Source organism: Mustela lutreola, chromosome 10 (assembly GCF_030435805.1).
Source record: "Mustela lutreola isolate mMusLut2 chromosome 10, mMusLut2.pri, whole genome shotgun sequence".
Lineage (NCBI taxonomy): Eukaryota > Metazoa > Chordata > Mammalia > Carnivora > Mustelidae > Mustela > Mustela lutreola.
In genome coordinates, this window is record NC_081299.1 from 102,497,818 (window position 1) to 102,523,586 (window position 25,769).

At 45.6% G+C, this 25,769-nt stretch overlaps 1 protein-coding gene across 1 annotated transcript in view; it reads right to left on the minus strand.

Moving 5' to 3' along the window:
• Positions 1–8,869, minus strand: part of ZNF697 (zinc finger protein 697) — a 32,829-nt gene extending 23,960 nt beyond the window's left edge. The window contains exon 1 of the mRNA XM_059136835.1: positions 8,498–8,869. The gene's annotated coding sequence lies outside the window, so the exon portion shown is untranslated. The remainder of the gene's footprint in view (positions 1–8,497) is intronic.
• Between the last annotated feature and the right edge of the window lie 16,900 nt (positions 8,870–25,769).

The window sequence follows — 25,769 nt, forward strand, 5'->3', positions numbered from 1 at the left end:
ATACTCAACACTGAAAGTGTCCACTCAGACCAAAGCTTACCCTCTGGCAGTTTTCAAGAGTTTTGTGTTTTGGCTTGGTTTTCTTACTAGTATAATAGGAAGGGCATGCATGTCTTGATTTCTCTTCTCACCTACAAGCAATCAGCCTAAAAAACCCTTTTCCTAAGGGTCCAGCATTAAGCTCTGAGACACACATAGGCTCTTGAAGGAATTTGTAAAAAGGATACATGCTCTACAGAAAATAGGTGACCAGAAATAGTCACCAAACCACCAATTCAATCAATACACACAATACCTAGTAGCGAATAGGGAAACAGAAATTAAAGAGTTCCTCATAGCAAGTGCCCCCAAGCTAATCCAGACTGAGGCCACAGTCTTGTAGAATTCAACTGACATTTACCTTATTTAAAAAAAAAGAAAAAAAAGCAGGGGAGCATTTCTTCAGGTTTATTTCACATGTGATTTCTCATTTCTGGGGTAGGCTGGTTTTACATTAAAATAGATCTGGCAGGGGTCCCTGGGTGGCTCAGTGGGTTAAGGCTTCTGCCTTCGACTCAGGTCATGATCCCGGGGTCCTGGGATCAAGCCCCGAATCGGGCTCTCTGCTCAGCGGGAGCCTGCTTCCCTCTCTCTCTCTCTGCCTGCCTCTCTGCCTACTTCTGATCTCTGTCTGTCAAATAAATGAATGAAAATCTTTTAAAAAAAAAAAAAAAAAAAAAGAACTGGCAACATACACTCATCAAAAAGAAAAAAAAGGAAAAGTTCATATATATATTAAAAAAAAAGTATCAAGAGAATGAGAAGACAAACCACAGACTGTGAGAAAATACAAAGATACATCCAATACAGAACTGTTATCCAAAATATGTTAAGAACCCTTAACATTTAACAGTAAGAAAATGAATGACTTGACTTAAAAAAGGGCAACAGATCTAAACAGACAGCTCACCAAAGATCGATAGCTGGCAAAAAAGCCTTATGAAAATTGTTCAATGTTATATGTCATTAGGGATCTACGCATTAAAACAACAATGACATACCACCAGCAGTTATCAGAATAGCAAAAAAACTTAGAACATTGGCAATACCAGATGCTGGTGAGGATGTGAAGGAACAGGAACTCTCTCTTACTGCTGCTGAGAACGCAAAATGGGACAGCCACTTCGGAAGAGAGATTGGCAGTTTCTTACAAAACTAAATAAGCATTTTACCCCCATAATCCAATATTCTCACTCCTTGATATTTATAGAAATGAGCTGAAAACTTCTGTCTACACTTAAAACCAGCATGTGGAGGTTTACAGCAGCTTGATGCATCATCACCAATATTTGGAAACAACCCAGATGTCCTTCAAGAGATCAATGGACAAATTGCCGTACCTCTAGAAAACAGAATATTATTCAGAGTTAATTAATAAGAAATGAGCTAGCAAGTCATGACAAGCCATGGGAGGACCTTAATGTCTCTTACTAAGTGAAAGAAGCCTATCTGAAAAGGCTACATCTACCTACACTATGATTCCAACTATATGACCTTCTGGAAAAGGCCAACTATGGAGATGGTAAAAAAGAACAGTGTTTGCCAGGAGTTAGAGGGGAGAGAAGGATGAACAGGTGGAGCACAGAGGATGTTTTAGGGCCATGAAACTATTCCGTATGATACTAGGATGGTGGACGCATGTCATTACATATTTGTCAAAACCGTCATGGAATGTACAACCACAAAATGCACTAAAATGCACTACGGACTTTGGGTGATAATGATGTGTCAATATGGGTTCATGGATTTAACACACCACTCTGATATGGGAGGTTGATAAAGGGGCAGGCTGTACATTTTTAGGGCCATAGACCACACTGGGACTCTCTGTACTTTGTGCCCAATCTTGCTGTGAACCTAAAACTGCTCTACTAATAAAGGCTACCTTTTACAAAATTGTATCTATTTCCTCTGCTTATAGAGCACATAAGCTCGCACCCTGTGCCACAACTCACTGTAGAAAACTGGCAATGACGCACTATTGGGAAAAAATCAAAATGAAGTATTTTTAAAATATAACATTCATTCGCTCAACAGTTACTGAACATTTACCATGTGCTACTACCCATTATTCTGGGTTCTGTTCTGTGGAGGTTACATTCTAATGAAATAATCTTAAAAATCCACTTTTTTTTTTTTAAAGATTTTATTTATTTATTTGACGGAGAGAGAGTACAAGTAGGCAGAGAGGCAGGCAGAGAGGCAGGCAGAGAGAGGAAGGGAAGCAGGCTCCCCACTGAGCAGAGAGCCCAATGTGGGACTCGATCCCAGGACCCTGAGATCATGACCTGAGCCGAAGGCAGGGGCTTAACCCACTGAGCCACCCAGGTGCCCCCAAAATCCACTTATTAAAAAACATTTTATTTATTTATTTGAGAGAAAGAGAGCATGAGCAGGCAGAGGGACAAAGAGAGAGGGAGAAGCGGGCTCCCCACTGAGCAGGGAGCCCCACTGGGGCCTTGATCCTAGGACTCTGAGAGCATGACCTGAGCCAAAGGCAGACGCTTAACTGAGCCACCCAGGTACCCCCAAAATCTACTGCTCTCAAAACCACCTACTGCTAACAGAAATCACTGCTGATACTTGCCTAAGAGATTATCAAAAAAAGAGAAAAAAGACTATGAAAGAAAATAACAGTGATTATTTGAAATATACAAAGGTTCCCAGGTTGCGGGGGGCAGGGGGGCCGGGAGGCAACAAAGGGCAGTATGTTCTTCCAGTGGTGCCCTGTCTAACTGTTATCAGGCATCAAAGGTGTGCTAACCACTTGAATATGCACAGCACCGAAACGATGAAAGTGACACATTTATTATTAATAAGACCCAGGTAGAATGGTTCCTGTTTTCTAACTTAGGATATGACCCTAAGAAAAGTTCTTGGAAGGCAATACATATCTAAAATGCCTCTCAGGGGGCGCCTGGATAGCTCAGTGGGTTAGAGCCTCTGCCTTGGGCTCAGGTCATGATCCCAGGGTCCTGGGACAGAGCCCCACATCGGGCTCTCTGCTTGTCAGGGAGCCTGCTTCCCTCTCTCTCTGCCTACCTCTCTGCCTACTTGAGATCTCTTGTCTCTCAAATAAATAAATAAAATCTTTAAAATGCCTCTCAGAATACAAGTACGCCCTTCCTCCCTAACTACATACGTTTTAGCAAATTAAAGCTGCACCTATAGGGATATATATAAGATGCACACTTCACCCTTTGCAGGAAGGGACACGAAGACTTGCACATGTCCTTCCCCACACCTAGCTGTAACACTGTTGCCAGGCTATGGACACACAGTGAATGGCTGAACAAATGCAGGAATGGCAACTACTATCCCATTTGCCGTTAAAATGACTCATGTGCTTAAGGACAACCCACAGCACACTGTGTTTGTATGAAGGCTTCCAAAGTGCTGTGTTGCCTTGAGGTTAGGGGAAAAGGTGGCACAGTCAGCCTCTGGAGTTGGATTCAGCCTCTTGTGGTGGGTAAGCACCTTTCTACCAGAAAAGGAGAAGCCGGCTGACCTTTCTACCTTCCCCATTAATACATGATACAATAACGCCCAAACCCATATCCCACCCAAGTGATGCTACTCCCCCAGAGGTAAAAAAAGGAATTAATTCCTTCCTCACCTTAGCCTTACCTCTTGCCTCCCCAAACTGTTTCTGCAGAAGGAAACTTCCGATTTTCTCAGATGTGCAACAAAAGGCCCTTCCTACAAGATTATGGAGAGGTGGGCACGACATCAAGGGGGCAGGCATTGAGGCCAGCCCCCCCCCATACTATCTCAATAAAACACCATAATCACTTAACAGTGATGTCTGAGTCAACCTCAAGCTCGGGAAACTCAGCAACACACAGGTCTGCTTTGGCATATTTCCAGAAGGTGCTTTTTATTTGTTTGTTTATTTATTTATTTATTTATTTATTTATTTTTGATTTTTTAAATTGGGCATGGAGTCGAACATGGGGCTTGAACCACGACCCCAAGACCAAGACCTGAGCTGAGATCAAGAGCTGGACGCTCAACTGACTAAGCCACCCAGGCTCCCAGAAGGTGCTTATTTCTTGTGGCAGTCACATGAAAATTAACTAAGAAAACGATCCCTCTGACCTGTCTCCCAAACTGTCAACATGCAAATGATGTTTCATGTCTACATTTCTGCACTGTCAGTCATTACCAATTTATGGTCAACTCAACTCAGTTCTTGAAGGTCCACTGTATGCCAGGCTGTGTTCTGGACATACGGTTCCTGCCATGAGCAGGGAATATGCAAATGTTCCCATATGGGGTGCGGGCTTATTCAGGTTTGTGTTCATTGGGAAGACACTGAGCTCCAGGTATTTCAGACAACGCAAAAAATTCGAGAGGCTGCATGTGACCTGGAGTGTCAAGAAAGGCGGCTTAGAAACGGTAAGACTTGGCCGGGAGGGAGGAACAGAAAGAATTCAGATAGGCTGGGAGAGAAAGGAAAAGGATTCCAGGCAAACAGTTCTGTGCTCAAAGATCTTATTCCAGGCAAACAGTTCTGTGCTCAAAGATCTTATTCCAGGCAAACAGTTCTGTGCTCAAAGATCTTATTCCAGGCAAACAGTTCTGTGCTCAAAGATCTTATTCCAGGCAAACAGTTCTGTGCTCAAAGATCTTATTAGGGGCTCTGAACCTGAGCTTTCGAACTGACACCCATGGGAGCTTAAGGGCATAAGAAGAACGAATTTATGAAAAACCAGTGCCTTTAAGAATGAGATCTAGTAGGATGAATTTAAAAACCCAACAATGTTCCCAGTAGGAAATTTGGAAAGTGAGGGATCTCAGAGGAAAAAGGAAGGGAGACCTGGCAATATTCTCCCAGGGTAAGCAAAGATCCACCTATTCTGAACAGGATTGGGAGTCAACAGACCCAAATTTCCAGCCTATTTCCAGATCAGAAACTGGGACTTAGAGCAAATTTCTTAACTTCCCTCTGACCCTCCATTTCCTCAATTTTTCAATGGAGAGAATACTACATAAGTCATCAGATTAGGGCAATGTATGGAAATTACCCAGTTCAATAGTCGATACATAGATGTTCAATAAACAGTTAACTGCTGCTGTCATCAAGTGCAAAAAGCAGCACAAAAAGCTGTCCAGTGAGGGTTAAGTGAGGGATTACAGAACAGCAGCACCTTTGGGGAAAATCTGAGAGTCTGATCTGCCTTGCACTTTTACATACAACATTTTAATCCTGGTAGATGTCTTGGACTATAAAAATCAAAGCAACATGACAGATGTCAGTGGCTTCATGGCCAAATACCAGGACAGCTTTTGTTGGTGCTGCTTTCTAGAAAGTACATCTCACCTGCACAACTGAGAGAGAACAGTCACCTTCTTCAGTCCAGGAGCCAGGCGGAAACTCACTAATTACCCACCTGGGATTAATCGATTCCATATCCTGTCTATAAGAGTTCGAAAACATAGGCTGGCAAAGAACTTATTCAACAAACTTTTAATGAGTGTCGTTGTATTAGACACTGTGATGGATCCTTTTAGGGCCTCTTAACCCAGGAGCACATGGAAAAGCACCAGAGACTCTCATGACCCAGATGACTTCGATTCACAACTGCGAGGAATCCTCACAGGTCTGAGAAAGGCTTCACCCCTTTTTTTATAGAAAAGGAAAGAGATAAATTAAGACATATGCATTCTTTCACTCATTCCTCATTTACTCATGCATTTCAAAGAAACATCTGCACTGCTAGGTATAAAACACCAGCTAGAGAAAGCCATTACCCTCAAGGGGTTTACAGTCCCAAGGGCATAAAATTAACATCTAGCTATCACAAGGACGAACAGAGGTAGGAGGCATCCCAAGCATACAAAGTACCATGGGGATGGGATGAACTCTCACTGAGAGGTCTGGGAAGCCTTCTAGATGGGTGCTACATCAGATAGGCAAGGATTTGCAGAAACTAATCAGAGGTTGTGCAGGGATGCCAAACAAGCATGGAATTCAACGCGGTGGAGACACTGGGGAAAGTCTATCTGTGGCGTCTGGAAATGGGGAGCTGTTTGTTGCAAGAATGGGTAGGTATTTTGGGGTGCCCTGGATCCAATGGAAATAGGTGGGCCCAGAACCGTGAAAGGTTTTATATGTCCAGCTAAGGAGGTAACTATACTGAGTACATTAACATTACATAGTGCTAAGAAACCTGTTCAGGAGGAGTGGGGGTGGGGGGGAGAAGGAAAAGAAATCGGATCTTAGATCCAAAGAAAAGCCCACATAGCACTGGCAGAGCTTCAGGCTCCAGACCTCTTAAAACGGCTCTGCAGTTTTGGGGGAAGGGGTTCCCACCCTCCATGAGCAGGCAATATCTTTCTTGTCTTAATTTATCCTCCTTACCATCAATTTTTGCCCTTTCTCTTTCCCTTAGCCAGATGCTAGAAATGAGGCAAACACGTAGATTCTGAGGAAATCCAAGGAGCTTTTTGGGGGGTGGGGTGGGGGAGGAAATGTGGTGCAACTCCATCGGCCTTAGTCATACAACCTTCGGTGAGGTCAGCTTCATGCCACCGCCTCACGCCAGCTGCACCAGCTCGTTTGCCCCAGTCTGATTTGTTTCCATTCACCTCCTTAATCCCAATGGTTTTTGAAGGCCATCAATGTTTCCCTTTGTGTGTAATGTAAAGGGTGGCCTGACTTCCCTTTTATGATTCTGCTTCACTCTGGTGCCATCTTATTCTCTTTGGGGGCCCAGCTGGAATTCTGACATCAAATTCTTCCCCAACAACAACCTCCACCTCCAACATTTGCACACGCACACACAGCCAAGATGTTCCAACTCGAAATCATCTTCCAAACTGACAGAGCTTTTCCCCTTTATTTTGCCATCTTCAGGCCCTCAGCCTGGACACCTGGGTTTCTCCCTCAACCCCCCATTCTTACCTTACCTTCAGAAGTTTCATTTCTCCTACAGAAATCAGTGTAAACAGTGTGTTTCTCCCTACAAACCCTTTATACAAGGTGTAGGGCTCTGCCCTACTACCTCCTCCTTAACCATGAGCCTTGGGTGCTCCTGTCTCACCACTAAGTGTCATTTTTAAAGGTCCATCTGGCTCTTAAAATAAATTCCACATTAACTAATATCCATGTATTGTCTTGTTAAGAGAAAGAGGTAACCATCTGGGTACGGCATTAAAAAAAAAAAAAAAAAAAAAGACGGGAAGGGGAAAAGGAGAACCAGAGACCTTGGTCAAGTGAGTTCAGATACAGCAATAACACTTGGGCCGTGTTCAAAGTTGCCCACTCATCCATCACAGCTCCTCAAAGACTATTAACTTGCTAGCCATTATCCAACCACCTTCACCACACCCTCAGTCCCCCAGGGAAGAGCATAAGGCCAGAGGGGATGCGGCGTATTCATGTCACCCCCAACCCCAGGTAAGAGACAAATAAGTCCGCTATAAAAGCGGGAATACAACAAGCCCAAATTGAACCCAGCCTACCGCTCCTTGCAGCAAGGGATGAGTGATTCACTCCTGGGGTGGGGGGGGGGGGGACAGTGAGGAAAAAGGAAAATCGTGGAAAGTCCCAGAGGAAGTGGTAACCCTATTCTCGAAGCCTGGCCAGAATGTACACTGGCTCATAGGTATACTCAGCGCCCCTGCGGCCGCTGCTCTCCCACCTCAACCTCTTCTCACTGGCCCTCTCCTCCCAACACGCGTCTCACCCCCATGCCTCCACTCACAGCATTATCCTTGGGTGAATGTATCAGCTTTGTCCCGCTACCCACCACCGGCAGACATGGACATCTGGGGTTGGGAAGTCCACCACAGATCAACGGGGCGACGAGCTGCTGCCCATCTTCCCACCCACTCATCCTTATTGTGCCATTTGCCCAGTCTGATGGCAGCCCAAGCCGCTGATGTGAGTCGGCTAGAATGCAGCGGAGAGGGCAAAGGAGGAACACATAGCACAGGGACCCAAGAGGACCCGCTGCCCCTCCTTGAAGTGCCCCACCCCCACCCCTCCAGCCTCGAGTCGGGCTGGGGGCGCAGACAGACAAGGGAAGGGAAGCACACTCGGTCCCTGTCCGCAGCTGCACACAAAGCCCTTCACCTTCTCCTTGCCTTCCAAGCTCCTCCCTGGGCTTCGTTTTTCCGAGGGTCTCGGATGCCCCCTTCGGTGGTCGGCGGGACGGTCCCACCCGCCTTCGCCGTTCTGCCCCCTCCTCCCTAGCGTCTCAGCCGCCTCTTCCCCGCCCCTCGCCACAGACCCCGGAGGGAGCTCAGCCCGGGTTCGGGGCCGCAAGAGCACCCCACGCGCGCGGGGCCCCTGCGCCCCGGGGGAGCGGACAGCGGTCCAGCGCGCGCCGCACAACTTCGCCCAGCCTCTCCGCCACCCGCTCGCGGGCGCACAGTCCATCCCCGCAGCGGTCGGGTCGGGTGCCCGACCAGTCCCAGCCGCTCGAGAGCCCCGCCGCAGCCACGCTCCTACCTGCGCCGCGGCGAGAAGCGAGGGCAGCACGCGCCCCGGCCGGAGTCCCGCGCCGCGTCTGCCCTTGTGCTGCTGCTGCGGCGGCGGCGTCTGCAGCGGCCGCGGGCTGGCTGGCTGGCTGGCTGCCCGGCTGACTCCTCACTGGGGCTTCCTGTAGGGCTGGACAAAGGACATTTCCTGGGAGGAGCAGGGGAATGTTCCCAGCATGCCTCGATTTGTAGTTCCCGGGGACTTCCTGCCACCAGGGCAGCGGGCGCGGAGGCTTCCCCAGCCACACGCGCACTCCGCACGCGAGGACACGCGTTCGCTCCTTCTCTCGCGCTCCAGGACTGGGAGCCGCAGGGGCGTCTAGCCCTGGGCCCGGCCCCGCCCCACGGCCCCGCCCCGCAGCCCCGCCCCGCCCCGCGGCCCGGCTGAGCGCGACTCCGCGCTCCCGAAAGCGGCCGCCCCCGCAGCTGGTGGCCTGTAGCTGAGCTGTCGCGGGGTGCCGGCGGACTCCGCGGTGAGAGCTGCCATTTCTTCGGATGGGGGAAGTTTGGGGTGGGTTCCTTTTGAGTTGACTTGTTTTTTCGATAGATTTCTTTTTCTTTTTCCTTGTCTTTTTTAAACCGCCGGAATCCTGCTGGGGGCGGTATAAAGAACTTGACTGCTCACCAGGAATTCAGGTTCCTTAAGATTTGGGTGCTCATCCTTAAAACCGTAAGACCTGTTTTGTTTCCAGATCCTGACCCCGTGACATTGCTCTCTCCCATGTTGGCCTTGTCCCAGGCGTGTTTTCAAGAAAAGTAATTAAATTAAGAGATTGAAGACAAATTGCATGAATTAACTCCAAGACAGGTAAAACAACAACAACAACAACAAAACAACCTGTGCTGCAGACTTAGGAGCATGCTGGAATTTCTGTTTCTCTTTCTCTTGTTCGCCTTTAGGATTTGGTTTCGTCCGCCTTACAAACAGACGCGATGGTCATCTGTATCAGGGGTTTAGGAACATTGGGCATTGGCTATAAGAGAGAACTCCACTTCCAGCCCAGCCTATCAGGAGTCCTCCTCAAATTTCTGTCTAATTCTGGAATTGCATACCCAGGACACTCATGGGAAAAATCAGGGAAGGGCCACATGGAGACTTAGGAAAAGCAGTGCTCTCTCCTTAGGGAGGGTGATCAGAATGTAATGAACGGAGCTAGGAAAGGAAGAGTTCCAACATGCTCTAAAATGTGTTTGAAATGTAACCAGAAAGAGGGTCATAATGACCGTGCCTATCCATTCGGTCTCTCACATTTCAAATGCGCATGTGCACATTCAATGTGCACTTAAGAAAAGTGCATCCACGTTGCGGTTCTAGTTCTTTCTCTTGAGATACTTAACCACAGGGATAAGATGGGCTGGATCCATTTAAGGTGTAGCGATGGTGAGAAGTGTGCAGATGTCACCAGCTACCTCCCCGAAGTTCCCATTGCATGTCTCCCTGTTGACTGTCCACCTAAATTAATTTTTGTGTCATCTTTGCATTTGGGGGACCCTGCAAATCACTGCTTCCTAAGGGTTTGCAGTCTGGTAACATTCTTTTTTTTTTTTTTTTTTACTTTTTTTTTTTTTTAAGATTTTATTTATTTATTTGACAGAGATCACAAGTAGCCAGAGAGGCAGGCAGAGAGAGAGGGAAGCAGGCTCCCTGCTGAGCAAAGAGCCCAATGTGGGGCTCGATCCCAGGACCCTGGGATCATGACCTGAGCTTTAACCCACTGAGCCACCCAGGTGCCCCAGTCTGGTAACATTCTAATAAAACTGTCCCTTCCTCCACCACCACCAAGAAAAAGAAAAAAGATAATTGATAATCATTTGGCAAACCCAGCGACCTCTTGTAGTGTTCAGCTTGAAAAGAGGAAACACTTGCTATAGCATTTAACATGGCCTGCTATGCCCTCAGCAGAGCTATTTTCTGCCTTCCAATATAGCACACTCTTCTCATTCTCCTCCTACGTTTCTAAGTTAGCTCAAGATGCCTAAAATTTCACTCACCTCCCTCCCATACCAAAACCGTCTCTCTCTTTTGTTGCCAACCCCGGTTAACTGGTGACTTCAGTAGGGATCTGTTTAACACTTACTACACATTAGTCACCATGCCCAGAGTAGACATATGTTAACGTTCCACTGTAAGACATTTACTGAGTAAGCTCTGTCTTAACCCTCAAGAAGTTCATACTCCTGGGCTCCATGCTGGGTGTAGAGCCTACTTTAAAAAAAAAGTTCCTACTCCAGCTGACATCACACAGACAATTACCACATAACATTTAAGTGCTATAAAAGAGCCATACATAGAAGTTTGTGTTCTCAGAGGGTCTCACTCTTTGCATAAACTCTTTTGTTCAGGCGAAATCAGGAATGGGAACAAGAGAGGCCCGGAAACACAAGTAGTAAATAGGGACACTCCGTGTGTGAAATTTGGTTGCGAAGGGGGTGGTAACTGGGAAGGAAGTAGGGTCTAAGGGGAAGACGATTTCTGTTTGTGGGCTTTCTGTTTGTTTAGTTTTTAAGATGAGAGCTCCTTGGGGATGCTTGAAAGCTGATGGGAAAGGTCTAGGAGAGAGGCAGAGGGTGAAGGCAGAGGAGAGAGAAAGGAGAAGAAATCAGGCATTCAACAAATACTTGTTGAATTAACTAATTCCTGTGACATATCATTGCTGAAGATGCTCAGATCGACATTAATAAATTGCACATTCCCAGCTAATATGGGCAGAGCCTGAGACCAGACAGAAATGACATTCCTTTCCTTGTCGTCATGCATCCTCCCCCGCCCTTCAAGCCCTCAGGGAGGGAGTAGGGAGTGAGGGGAGGGACACAAGGGCTCCCTGATGTTCCAGGATGGAGGTCAAGATTTCCAATTCTACAGCAGATTCCAAGGCACACAGCAACTTCAGAAAAGCCTTAACTTCCCAGCCTATGTGTTTAATTTTTTAATTAAGTGAATATTTGGGATGCCTGGGTAGCTCAGTCAGTTAAGTAGCTGCCTTTGGCTCAGGTCATGATCCCAGCGTCCTGGGATCCAGCCCCACACTGGGCTCCCTGCTCAGTGGGAAGCCTGCTTCTCCCTCTCCTGCTGCTCCCACTGCTCTTTCTCTCTCGGTTAAATAAATAAATAAATAAATAAATAATTTAAAAAAAAAAAAAAGCAAATATTTTACCCTTGCCTTTTTTTCCCTTCACTTTGAGATAGAATAGGTAACTATACTCATCCTTACTTTTCAAAATGGGAATTGAACCTGGAGAGATTTGCCTCCATGTTTTAACAAGCATGAGGTGGACACCTGTTGTTTCCTTACCTATACAAGCATCCATCCTCCCCAGCCCTCCCGCTTTTGTGGTAACAACACCTTTGGGGAAACAATCCCCTTTCCAGCTTAGCCCTTAGCGTTTTGAGAGGGGCTCTGCTTCAGTGGTGGGTGCATAATCATCACCTACCAACTACCTTGTTCCATTGCTGTACAAAGGATCAGCTACTAAAAGAAGCAAAGCTGAGAAAGGTGGGCGTGTGCGCACACACACGCACACACGCGCACACACACGCACATGCAACGTACAGACATACAGAGACGGAGGTGGAGAACACCACGCACCAGCAAATCCTTACGTTATTGTTTGATCACTCCTGAAGGCAAGGTAACCCTAGATATTTTGTTAGATGAGCCAGAACATTCCCTTTTGGACTTAAGCTATTTTGACTTCGGTTCCATGTCTTGCAGCCAAGAGGGTTCTCTACAGCGGAGTATGGGGTGTTAGAGTGCAGATCCTCCAATGGGCAGCTAGTGAAGCTGAAGAAGGGTGAGAGGTGGAAGGATCCCTCTGTCCCAGGCTGGGGAATTAGAAATCTTGGTGATGCAGGTCATCAAAAACACCGAATAAAAGGTCTCCAGGTCCCAGCATTTCAAAGGTGGAGTTTTAGAAGTCTTGACGGACAAATGTCAGCCCTTGGACTGCTTGCAGTGTTTATGAATATTCCAAAGAAAGAGACAGGCTCATGTTGAAACCGGCCTCTTCAGAAGCAGGAAGGAACAAATTACAGCCTGGCTAAAAGATGCTCCTTTTTGACTCTAGCCAGCAAACCCAAATGGTCAAGAGTCAGATATATTGAGCCATGCCAGGATGTAAAAAGGAAATTCTGCGCCCTTTCCAGAGTAACAGCAAAGGCAGGAAGGTAAAAAAAAAAAAAAAAAAAACAAAACCAAACAAAAAAAACACCTCATCATGGAAAGACCGTCGCCAGGGTCTGCATCAGACTCCTGCTGTGCCATCCCTGTCCGAGAAAGGGAAGAATTAACCCCATTTTAAGTAGGGTGACCATATAATTTATAATCCCAAATGGGACAATTTGGAGTGTGGGGAGGGGTGCTATTAATAATTACACCTGAATGACAGCTCTAAAGCAGGTCACCCTAATTAAAAGAGCTCACCACTAGGATACAGCCTTGCATCAAGAGGCCAATCTGGGGACACCTGGGTGGCTCAGTTCGTTAAGCAGTTGCCTTGTGCTCAGGTCATGATCTCAGCGTCTCGGGATCGAGTCCCGCATGGGGCTCCTTGCTCGGCGGGGAGCCTGCTTCTCCCTCTGCCTCTGCCTGCCATTCTGTCTGCCTGCGTGCTCTCTCTCTCTCTGACAAATAAATTTTAAAAAAAGAAAAAGAAAGAAAGAAAAAAAGGCCAATCTGTCTGTCCTCCTCCGTCCCAGTTCATTGTTCTGGTCGCCCCCAGGCAGAGGTCAGGATGGTGGCCATTAAACTGAAGACTGGAAAGGAAATCAACCATAAGGCTTTTCCTTAACAGACAGAAAGCTCCGGGCCAGGGTCTAGAGTGTAGATGAACCCCAACACTGCTGAGTTACAAGAGCAAGTGGGTGGGAAAGCAGTTCAGTCCTGAGAACAGAAACCCTCCCCAGTCCCCACTGAGGTTGTGCTCAGCGATGAAAATAATGAATAAGAATCTTTCTCAAGAGTTCAAGTGGAAACAGCTCCATTGGCTGTCATTGACAACTCAGTTCTTTCCGCGGCGGGTAATTCTTGCTATTTCTAATTAGCAGAGTTGAACGCATCCTATAGGATAGCCTCGCAGCTGATTATTTTCCCTTTCCTTTGCTACAAGTTGATTTGCCCTATTTTTTCTTCTACCACTTTACACGGACTGTGCGGGGGCATCATCAGATCTGTAGTTTAGCCATGAGCTATCAGAACAGAAATCACTTAACGGTCAAGGACCAGGAACTAGACCCAAAGTAAAGTTCTCTCCCTTTGGAGTGTGCGTGAGTAGCTTTTCATGTATGCTTAGAATCATCACAGGCTATTAGGTGGGGACATGTTTTAAATCAAGTGTATGGAAGAAAGCGAGCAAGAGATACACTGTAGGACCCAGCTCTTATTTTTGGCTAGCTCAGCTTGCATTTCCCTTCTTAGAATAAATGCCCTAATTTTCCTTCAGAGAAACTATCTCTCAGCTTTAGTCTTGTCTAGAAGAGCCTTTCACCTTCCCCACCTCTACCTCTTAATCATGCAACTCCAGGGCTAGGTCTGTAACCCAACCAGGCAGTCGGCACTCCCATAGACCAGGGAGGGATCCAGAAGGGGCAACTGACCCAGAAGCTAAGGTTAAAGAAACCCTTTTTCGGGGCACCTGGGTGGCTCAGTGGGTTAAGCCTCTGCCTTCAGCTCAGGTCATGATCCCAGGGTCCTGGGATTGAGCCCCGCATCGGGCTCTCTGCTCAGCGGGGAGCCTGCTTCCTCCTCTCTCTGCCTGCTTCTCTGCCTACTTGTGATCTCTGTCTGTCCAATGAATAAATAAAATATTAAAAAAAAAAAGAAACCCTTTTTCTCTGTTGGAGCTGCTAATGGAAAAGACCGCAAAAACCTGAAGATGCTAGAGAAGGGAGGCTAGAGGTTGGAACGTGAATGCGGCATCAAAACAGAAAAGAGTGGAGAAGAGGGAAAGACAGAGAAAGAAAGAGAAGTTTATTTGAGGTCTTCAACTCACTCTGTCCCTGTACTTGTCAGTTACATGAGCGATTAAATATCCCTAACCATTACAGTGTTTATTTACCTCTCTAATTGAATTGGATGTCTACCCACTTCAACAGAAATAGTTCTAACTCAAGTCCTCCGAGAATGTGTTTTGGTGTTTCTCATGGTGAAAATTCTCAGGCAAGGCGGAGGAGAGTGGGAGGCAAGAATGAGCTCACCTGGGCAGCTTATCAGTGAAATGTTCTTTTTCTCAGTAGACACCTGTACCGGCTCCCTAATTCCATCATCCAGGCTGGTTAGGACTGTGTGTGGGAAACTGACCGACCGCCTTCTAGGGTTGGATTGACACAGCACACAAGGATCAGTCAGTGCCCAACTTGGAAGAGAGATGTTCTCATCCTTGTCTTGATATGTTTGCTGAAAAATAAATAACAAAAACAAAAAATTTTCAGCCCTTGCAGTTATTGTGTAACTTGGTTTGTTTATTATTAGATAACATACAGCTCTGCTTTGTTTTGTTTTCTGGTGGCATTTATCTTCTTCTTCTCAAGCCCTAACGAAAACTTGCATTCCCACAGCCAGGCCTTTCTTTCTCTTCTGCCCAGAGCTGGCTGGATCTCCACTGTCAGTCCCTATGTTTTTGTGGATAACTACTTCCCACCCTAAACCTAACTGTCCCTTCCTTATCGAGACCTCCTCAGACCACTCTGTGTACAGTAGACTCCCCTTCTTTCTCTCAGTCCTTTGTTTTCTTCATGTTTGAAACACTTTAATAAACTTTGTTTTCCTGTGTTTTGTCTCTCTCCTGCAGCTAGCATGGAAACTCCCAGAGTGTGGTCTCTGTCTCTCTGATTCATACTTTTGTCCCAAGAGCCTAGCACAGTGCTCAGCTCCTACAATAGGAACTCAAAATGTATTTGGTGAATGCATTTAATGAAGAAATATTTTTTAAGCACCTGTGAGTAGTATTATTGTTCACTGTGGGCAACTTCTCTTAGATCCATTTATTTATTATTTATTTATTTTAAAAGATTTTATCCATTTATTTGTCAGAGAGAGGGGGAGAGAGCACAAGCAGTGGGAGCAGCAGACAGAGGAAGAAGCAGGCTCCCCACTGAATAGGGAGCTCAATGTGGGACTTGATCCCAGGACCCCAGGATTGTGACCTGAGCTGAAGGCAGGTTCTTGACCGACTGAGTCACCCAGGCATTCCCAGATCCATTTTTTTAAAGTAAACTTTTTAATAAAGTATAATGTATTAAAAAATGAAGAGTTCATTAAAGTAAAGTATGCAGATATCAAAGACTATCTTATTTCCTAGAGCAGAATTTGGGGATGGGATAAGCGAAAGTATTTTCCATCTGATCAAAGGAAATAGAGGGAGGAGAAGGGGATGTTTTTGCTGGCATTTACTTGGCTGAGGGTTAGGTCTTGAACAATCTGCTTCCTACATATGTTTCTCCCAGCATGAGCCCAAGACTTTGTTTCCTTGCTGGGCTCCAAATAGCCTAGAACCTCTTATCCCTCATGGATGGGGAGGTGAGGAAAATAAATTGTGAGTACTGGGAAAAATTAGGTTAAGGTAGGCTAAGGTATATCTTTCAGTCCCCTCTGTACTTCAGAAACTAGAAAGTTATTTAGTTCACTAAGTTTTTAAAGATTTTTTAAAAAAATTTATTTATTTGACAGACAGAGATCACAAGGAGGCAGAGAGGCGGGCAGAAGGCTCCCCGCTGAGCAGAGAGCCTGATGCGGGGCTCAATCCCAGGGTCCTGGGATCATGACCTGAGCTAAAGGCAGAGGCTTTAACCCACTGAGCCACCCAGACACCCCAAGTTCACTAAGTTCTTAAAACAAATCTGTATCTGATTTGATGGAGAAACTTTAGATGCCCCCTCCCTAAGATTAGAAGCTGGATAAGAATGGCCAGTATCACTGCTACTCTTCAAAATGGTACTGGAAATCTATCCCAACACAAATGACAAGAAAATCAAAGGCATAAACGTTAAAGAAGCAGCAGCAAAGCTGTTATTTGCAGATGATCTGATCATCTACATGGAATTCATCATAAACAAGAAACCATCTATTTATTTAACATTCACAAATAGGCTCTATTTCACAAATAAGGAGGCTCCGGGTGGCTACATTAGACCGAGGTTATTCAGAAGTAAGCCTCAGAGGCTGAATTTAAGCCCATGAGGCAAGCATGAGAACATCCAGTGTGGGAGTGTAAAGGGCAGAGCCGGGAAGCTCCACCCAGCAAAGCTCCAGCCATGCCTGCACCCTCTGTGCCCAGCGCTCCACATCGGGGACACCAAAATGGCAGCCACAGGTAGTAATGGCGAATCTGGTGAAGGAACAATAACCACACGGGGAGAGAACTCTGTGACTGGGCTTACGTGGCAAGCAATCGGGGCCCAGAAGAAACTGGGCTTGTCAGAGGTTGCTTTCCCAGGGGTGACACCACCGCTGAGTCTTGGAGAAGAGAAGTAGGTTTTGGGGGGCGCTCCCAGCAAGGACAAACACCGAGGTGCCGTACGGGAGAGGGTGGGGCAGGATGGTCCTGCAGGGAGTCAGAGGCTAGAGAATCAGGCATGGGCCTGGCTCCTGAATGTCACTGTGGGTCATGTGGAAGAGTGTGGACAGTGGATGCAGCACTGGGGTAATGAGACAAACTAAAAAAAGAAGCATCTCTAAGGGCAGACAGACTGGAAAGAACATGGCTCAGCCCTCACAGGTTGAAGGAGGAAGTGGGGTTACTGTCTTTGTGTCTGCCAACTCCACAGCCAGCAATGATCACTTCCATTGTCATGTTCTTTTTCCAGTCCTTTACTACCAGTCACAGCTTTTTAAAGGGTGTTACCAAAACTTTATCCTATGCTGAATAAGGTTGCGTTAAGCCTCCCACCCTCTTGGCTAGTACCCCCCGCCCCCACTCATCGTCTTTTCTCTTCGATCCTTGTGGCTTCATCTCCAGTCAAGCAAGAGGGTCCCCCAAAATAGCTTCAATAAAAGAAAAATCCATTCATTCAACAAATGTTTACGGAGTGTTTATGGCACGGGGATACCACAGTAAATAAAATATGGTCTCTGCTCTGAAGGAGCTTATGGGCTTGAGTTGACCAAACAGATAATAACACCAGAATCGGAAAACATTATATGATACTCTGTGTCAACTTGTGTTCTCCCACACAGGAATCTGTCAAGTCATTTAATTCTCTGGACAACGCTATAAGGCAGGTTGTATGAGGTATCCCTGCCATCTTACCTGACTAGTGGGCTTGGGACACCCAACAGCATAGCTCTAGTGTCTGTGACTTCTCCCCTTCACTTTAACAGCTTAACAACAATCTAGTGTGATAAATGACATGATGTAGACACGTTGCATTAGAGAAGCTTTCAGGGTACTACTGGTACCTAACCCAGCCTTCGGGGTCAGGAGCCATTTTCTGGAAAACTTTCCAGCCAAACCTGAAAGGGACAGTAGGAGCTAGCCAGGTGACAGAGAAAAGGAGGGAGGTGACTCTGGGCCAAAGAAATCATAAGTGTAAAGTCTCAGGGTCCAGAAACAGCTTGGCACCCATCACAAAGCATCCTGAAAGGCCAAATGAGGCCTGGATGAGAGAGTGACAGTGGTGGCAGGGAGGAATAAAAGTTCAGTTGATTGACCTAGATCTTAACATTTGGTGCTAGAAGAAAACATGTAGTCAAGACATCGGAACAGATTATGGACAAGGTCCAGAAAATCCCGAGTTCAAATATCATATCCCTTTCAAGACAGGATGACTTTTTTTTCGAAGCCAAAATTCGAATCATGTTTTTGGATTTGTGGATTCATTTAATGTCTTAGAAAAATATTTCTTACTGACCACATGGAGTTATATATTTAAACTTTCATCTTTGTTGAGAGGAATAGAATTGCATTAAAATACATGTAAACTTACCCCCTACAAGTCAGTTACTACCGTGGCTGAACCATCATTCTTAAATTCAACATGAATTTATTGAGTACCTACTAGATGTCAGGCCTAGTATATAACACCAGAGGACACCTCAGTGTAGAAGACAGGTCCGTGACCTTGCACTATGCATACTTCAGCATATCGTGAATATCTTAGAAGTCTGGAACCATGGTTTTCATATTTGTAGAATATATAAAGTTTTTGGTCCAGGCATCTCATCTTACAGAAAAAGAAACTAAAGAGGTTAAGTGATTTACACACATTCATACAACTCAGTATAGTGCAGTGTTGGGGACTTAACCCAGAATCACATACTTCCCAGTCTTTTCAATAGCACCCCACTCGCTTAGGTCTCCTGAATCACAGGTTCAAGCAGAGTGTTTGTCGAGAAGCCAAGCGGAGCTGTAAGTCAGGATTCTCACTGGACCATTTCATGAGCAATCTAATATTCTCCCCCTCTCACGAGATAACAGCCTAGAAAAAGCCAACACTGTCCAATTTACAAAAATGTTTTCATGTTCATTATCTCATCCAAGCTTCAAGTGGCCCTATGAGGTAGACTCTGTAGATATTAATCTCCACACCGATGAGGAAATGGAGCTTTAGCATTTCAGTGACATGAGCATGGTGACAAACAGCCAGGAGGGCATGGCCAGTGGCCCCAGCCACAATCCACAGAGGCACTGAAACTACCCGGGAATTAACCAGAGATTCCATGCCATTTAACTCAGATTTCCACCAACACTCTCAACACAAGTGATGAGATGTGAATTGTTTCTATTCTCACTCAAGGAGTAAGTGTCCTTGGATAAAAATATAAAAACACTCTCAGGTCTATGGATATACCTTAGTGGAGATTTTCTGTGCTACACATATGCATATTTCTTGGTGTAACTAGAGTCTTGTCCCAACCCCAAGAAAACCTGAGGCTGGCAGCTGAATTCTAAAGCCAGTGTATGACAAAGCATAGGGAATGAGAGCTTTTTTTAAGTATAAATTTAAATCCTTTCTTTATACCTCCCATGGAGTCATGTAATTGGAAATGGAAATGGAAGAGAAAACAAAGATTGCAGAAATGCGGTAAGTGTTTCATGAGTGTCGAAGTCAATGAATAAGTAATAGAAAGGAAATGTACAAAATTATGTTTGGGTTATAGATGATACAAGAGAAGTGTGAATCCATCCTTGCTATTAAGGAATTAAAACAATAAGGTATTCAGATGAAAAATGAAAAGTCACTCTTCACATACCACGGGCGGTCTTGCTACTCCCACAGTGATTTGAGAAAAATATTTTTTTAGGAAATATATCTTGAACAAGACTGTGCAGTTATATCCAACTAAGATATCTCTGCCTTTGGTGAGTGTGAGTGACTAATGCTTTCCAGTTACGGATGCTGGGAAAACTGCTCCACAAAAGATAATTCCAAACAAGTAAAATAGTCTGCTGTAGTTTGCACATATAATAAATCCCTTTATTTGAGCATAAAGAGAGATTTGTTTTTTCTAAACGTAACTAACCATCAGGGTTCACCAGCCCGCCCTATTAAAGACTCCAAATTTGAAGGGATGCCAGATAATCCAGGGTCTAGATCGGCCTTCCAGGCCTCAAGTCTGTAGGCTGAGGCTCCATTCTTTAACCCTTACCATCTGTTTTTTCCTTGAAATTCTTTGCTCCTTTCCTTCCCATATTTCCCACCCCAGATGCCCAGAGACCTGATAGACGGAGCCGCAGAACACTCACGCTCTATGGCATTCAGATTTTTAAAACTGAAATACAATCAGTATACAATGTTATATTAGCTTCAGGTGTACAACATGTTGGTTCGACAATTCTGTACGCTACTCAATGTCCACCTCGATGAGTGTTGTCACCGTCTGTCACCATATCACACTATTACAAATTTTAGACTATGTTCCCAGGGCTGTACTCTTCCTCCTTCTTTGTTTATAACTGAAAGTTTGTACCTCTCAATCCACCCCACTCATTTTGCCTATCAGCCCACCCACTTCCCCTCCAGTAACAGCCCATTTGTTCTCTGTGTTTTAGACTCTGGATTTTTGTTGTTGTCGTTTTTCATTTGTTTCGCTTCTTAGGTGCCACGTATAAGTGAAATTATATGGTATTTGTCTTTCTCAGGCTGACGTATTTCACAGAGCCTCATACCCTCTAAGTCCATCCACATTGCTGCCGACTGCAAGCTCTCATTCCTTTTATGGCTGAGTGACATTCCAACGTGTGCACACATGCCACATCTTGATTATCCATTCATCTACTGATAGACTGCAGTCTATTTCACGCTGTTTCCATTGGTTCGTGAGATGTTTCGTGCAAGTTCTTGATTCTGTCTCCCAGGCTAGCCTTGAAGCTTCTTGGGGGAGGAATCTCGCCTTGTTCTTATCCTCACCTACCTCCCCCACTGAATGCCAGCACTGCCCTGTGCACAGAGTAGGTTCAGAAGCACAAGGACTTGTGTAACCGCCCCCCTCCCTTTCACAGAACTCAGAGTAACTGGTCAGCGGCGACACGGACACCGCCCAGAGCAGATGGAGAGCTCATGTCTTCCCAGCATGGCAGTCAGTCTCGGTCGGCTCTCGGCCCTGTGGGCTTTCTTCTGTAAACTCACTCCTCTTTCCTGGTGCTGCTTCCCTAAGTAGACTTTCCTTGGTCCGATAGTCAGTACTCCAGCTGCACTTAGTTCCTGGCTTAACTTTCTGGTCACTCTCAAGCCAGAAATCCTTTGTGCAGGACTTCAAAGACAGTCTTCTCTCTTATTTCGCTAACTTTGTTTCCTCTTTCTACTCCGGGATTCGCTGTATGACCTTCTGTTTCTTCTGGCTGCTCCCTGAGGCCCTTAATCTGTTACGAATGGACTCTTGAATAGTTGCTGTAATCATTAACACTTATAATTATTTATACCAATTACCCACACCAGCCCACGGGGAAGAATGGGAAATTCTTTCCTGGCATGGCTGTGCCTTACGTGTTTTGATTACACCTGCGTGTTCTCCTGCCTGGAAGAGAATCTGTAACTCTAGAGATAAAATCGTGCACTCCCCCCCCCCCGCCCCCCCGCCGTGAGATTTTTACTCATGGTTGTTTGCTTTGGCTGTTGGATATAAACAAACCAGTTTAACAGCTCTAAAAGGTCAGCTGAAAAAGGGCGCAGTCCATCTGTGGATTCATTAAAAATGAATGGAAGAGTTATGGAGAGTTATTATATCTTATGTCAAGGCCTTTTTTTTTTTTTTGGAGGGCGAGTGGAAGGCAGTGCCAGGTGGGAGGTGGATAGTTCATTGGGATTGTGCCCTGAGACATTATCTGTTGGGATATTTGGGTTGATTCCATTTGGAGATGCCAGAAAATCAGAACAAGGGTGTGTTCCAGGCTGGGGTCTCAAAGTTAAGGATTATATGAAAGATTTTGAAGGCACAGAAACCAGAGGGATAACTATTCTTTTTTGTTTTTTAAAGATTTTATTTCTTTATTTATTTGACAGAGGGACAGAGACAGTGAGAGAGGGAACACAAGCAGGGGGAGTGGGAGAGGAAGAAGCAGGCTTCCTGCTGAGCAGGGAGCCCAATGTGGGGCTCGATTCCAGGACCCCAGGATCATGACCTGAAACAAGGCAGACACTGAACGACTGAGCCACCCAGGCGCCCCGGGAATAACTATCTAAGAATTCAGACAGCTCCCTGTAGAATGCAGTCTTCACTAGAAGCCAGGGATAAAACCTCACAGTCACCAGAAAACACCAGATGGTTCCAAGGGCCATATTGAATTGTCTCACCAAATACAGAGGGAAAAGAGACAGGAGCTGTGAACCCAGAGTTCAGCGAACCAGCCTGGATTAAATGCCCATGGTTAATACCAGTAAACTTCTCTACCTGTATTTTGTTCACATCAACCCAATTGCTCATTCTGCAGTAGAGTCGGTTTTTAAATCTGAAATCTCAGGTGTGTTCTGGAAGAATAAAGAGCTGCGGAAGTATGGAGAAAAAAGGAATAGCTGGGAGAGACTAACCTCCAGCCCCAAGGTAACCATACCATAGATTAAAAATGAGTTGCAGTGTCTCTTGGAGATAGCAGATGAAGGAACCTATTGTTAACCAAGAGAGTTTCCTACCCAAGAGACCCCAAGGCATTACACCAGCAGACTAGGACTCAGGATTGTTTCTCAACTCTGTCTCCAGTTTGAAACCACATGTCTGCTGTGAATGGTGTCTGGAGAGAAGGCAATGAGAAGAAATATCTGTTTTTTCTGCTTCATGCGTTGCTATTAAAATACAGGTGCTGTGGGCAGGGTATCCATCATCTACTTTCTTGGTAACCCCTCAGATCACCGTGGGCCACTTTGTGGTATTGGTGACACAGTCAGGAAGGATGGTTCCTGCACGGCAGTGGGAGGACAGGGTCCAGTCAGTCCTAAATGTTTAGAGCTGGTGCCCTAAACGTTTCCCTCTGGTACCTAGGGACAGAGCTTTGGAGAAATGATAGCTGGTGATTGTTATGAGCTTCCTATTCGCCAGAGACTGAGCTAAGATGTATCTTTGAATGTATCTCCTCATTTACTCCTCACAGCAAACCAACTAGGCATGACGATTTTTTCTATTGTAAATTCGAGGACACAGAAGCTCAGAGAGGCTCAGTAACTTGCCCAAGGTCACAGAGCTGGTAAGTGATAAAGTTAGATTTCAAAACTGGGTCTGACTCTAGATCTCAGGCTGTTAATCACTGTGTTGTCCTAGGAAAAGCACCTGAAGGGAAATCTAATAATGCAGTCCTCGATTTAAAAAATAAGGGAAGGATGCTTATTTCTTTGCAGCTTTTCCCCAGTTTTCTTCATCTGATCCCATTTTACACCCCATATCCAGATGGGCCAGGATTGTGCTTTCAGTGATGTGCTGAGTTGTGGAGAAGGGTGAACAGAGTTTCTTTCCATGCAAGAATGCTCATCAGCCAAATGGACCTGCCATTACATAGTACCAACGTGGATGACACAGTCTCCCCGCAACCCTCCCTGGTGTGGAGCGAGGTGTGGACAGTCCTAGAGCTCAGAGCTCAGGAAGTTTATAACCTCCCATAGAAGATAAGACGTGCATATCTAAAAGCTCGTCCAAGGCAGCATATGATAAATACTAAATCAACAGGAAAGAGAACTGCTCTCCAGGATGGAAGAGGGAGAGATCATGCCTGAATGTGCAGTCCAGCCAGGATTCCTGAAGACAGTAGCTGAAGGCGGGGGAGGGTATTTACCTGGAGGCAGTGGAATCAAAAAAGAGGCCTGGCGTGAATAAGCGAAGGGTGTGTTTGGAAGCAGTGGGAGCACCTGCTCCACTCTCGTGACACTCACCAGGGTAGGAGCAGGAGGGAGACAGGAATGGCAAGCTGAAATTAGATTGTGCAGTCCCAGAAACACTGCAAAGTAGTCTGGGTTTATGATAAGAAATGAGATCCACAAGATAAAACACCAAGCCCATGTGGGCACTGGATAAACTGGGAGGTTGTTGTACACTTAGGGCAGTAAAAGCAAGGGATCTGGAAAGAAAGTTGCCTCTGAGTCAAGGTCTAGGTGTGCCATTTACTAACAGGAGACTTTGGCTAGTTACTTAATTCTTCTGAGTTTCCATTTATTCATCAGTGTAATGCAAATAGTTCCCATCTCACATGGTTATAGAGCAGGAGTCAGCAAACCCTTTCTGTTGTGAGCCAGACTGTAAATCCCTGAGACAACATACGCCATATGGTCACCGCTGATGTCTGGTGAAGGCACATAGCAATACGTAGACAAATGACTGTGGCCATATTCCAGTAAAATTTTACTTACAAAAACAGTCAATCAAATCTGACATGTGGGTCATAGTTTGCCAGCCGGTTATTGAGGACAAGTGAAGTAATATCTGTAAAACATCTAAAACAAGATAGACTTTAAATAACCGTTCCCGCATCTACCAATGACTTTGCCCCCCAAAGTATCTCTCCCTCCATTACCACACTCTGATGTAGTTGATGCATATGCATATATTCTTTACCATTTCTTTTTCTGCAGTGCTGACCATAAAATTTTCCCATAAAAATGGACTTCAAAACTAATCGATGATTTAGGGCATTATTTGCTAAGAGCATAAAGGAAAGGGATCTTTCTGGCCCTAATCATAAATGATAGCCATATCCAGTCTCAAATCTGAGAGGGCATGAGGCAGTACCCTCCCTTTTCTTGCCACTTAAGGCTAAGAAAAAAAGCACGGGCATTCCATACCTGCTGAATCCAGACTAGAATGGCATGGAGAATTTGGAATGAACGGGTGCCCCCTGGTGGAGATTTACAGAACTTGGTGGATTCTGTTTGACTATTCCAACCAGGATTAACCAAGATGAAAGTACTTTGTAAACTGTCTACTTTTTAAAAAAGATTTTATTTATTTATTTGACAGAGAGAGAGAGATCACAAGTAGGCAGAGAGGCAGGCAGAGAGGGGGGGGGGAGCAGGGTCCCCGCTGAGCAGAGAGCCCGATGCTTAAGCCTGGGCTTAATCCCAGGACCCTGAGATCATGACCTGAGCGGAAGGAAGAGGCTTAACCTACTGAGCCACCCAGGTGCCCCATAAAGTGTCTACTCTTAACATGTCCCCTCACATAGGACCTCATCTGATCAGCAACTGTGTTGTGGGATGATTCTGCTCTGGAGGAAACTGAAAAAACAAAACAAAACAAAACAAAACAAAAAACCAAAAAAAAAAAAAAAAAAAAAAAACGGTTAAGGACTGAGTTAAGGTCACACTCCATGAGGTGAAACAGTAGAGAGAGAGGATAGGTGCTGCGGATGGACCCAGAAGAGGCTTACCAGAGCGCATAGTGGGAGATTTGCCCACCCCCACAGTTGTACCAAGGGCCAACACCGTGACAAATTAAACTACAGTTAGAAACCATCAGCCTACCTCTGTGAAGCCCATCCCAGCGCAGAAGAGTTCTAATCAAGCTTGATAGGCTCTAGGCTAAGGGGCCGTGCAGCTGATAAGCGCAACTACATCACAGGGATGACCTTGTGGTTCTTTACCTAAGTCATTGGAGTCAAGAGACACTCTTTTGCAGCTTTGCAGCTGGCTCATTATACCCTTCCCTCCTTGATGATAAGTCACTTGCTTAGTGGTGAATGAGTTTTGTTGACTATGGAACTACGTTCAGGCATTGCAGAGTATACCTGGCCAGTCCCAAGTCTTCAGGTTGTCACCTAGGAAAGAACCAGAAGCACAAGGGGCAAGAAGTAAGCAGGACAATGCGAAAGGGAGAGAAACCAGCTCTGTTCCC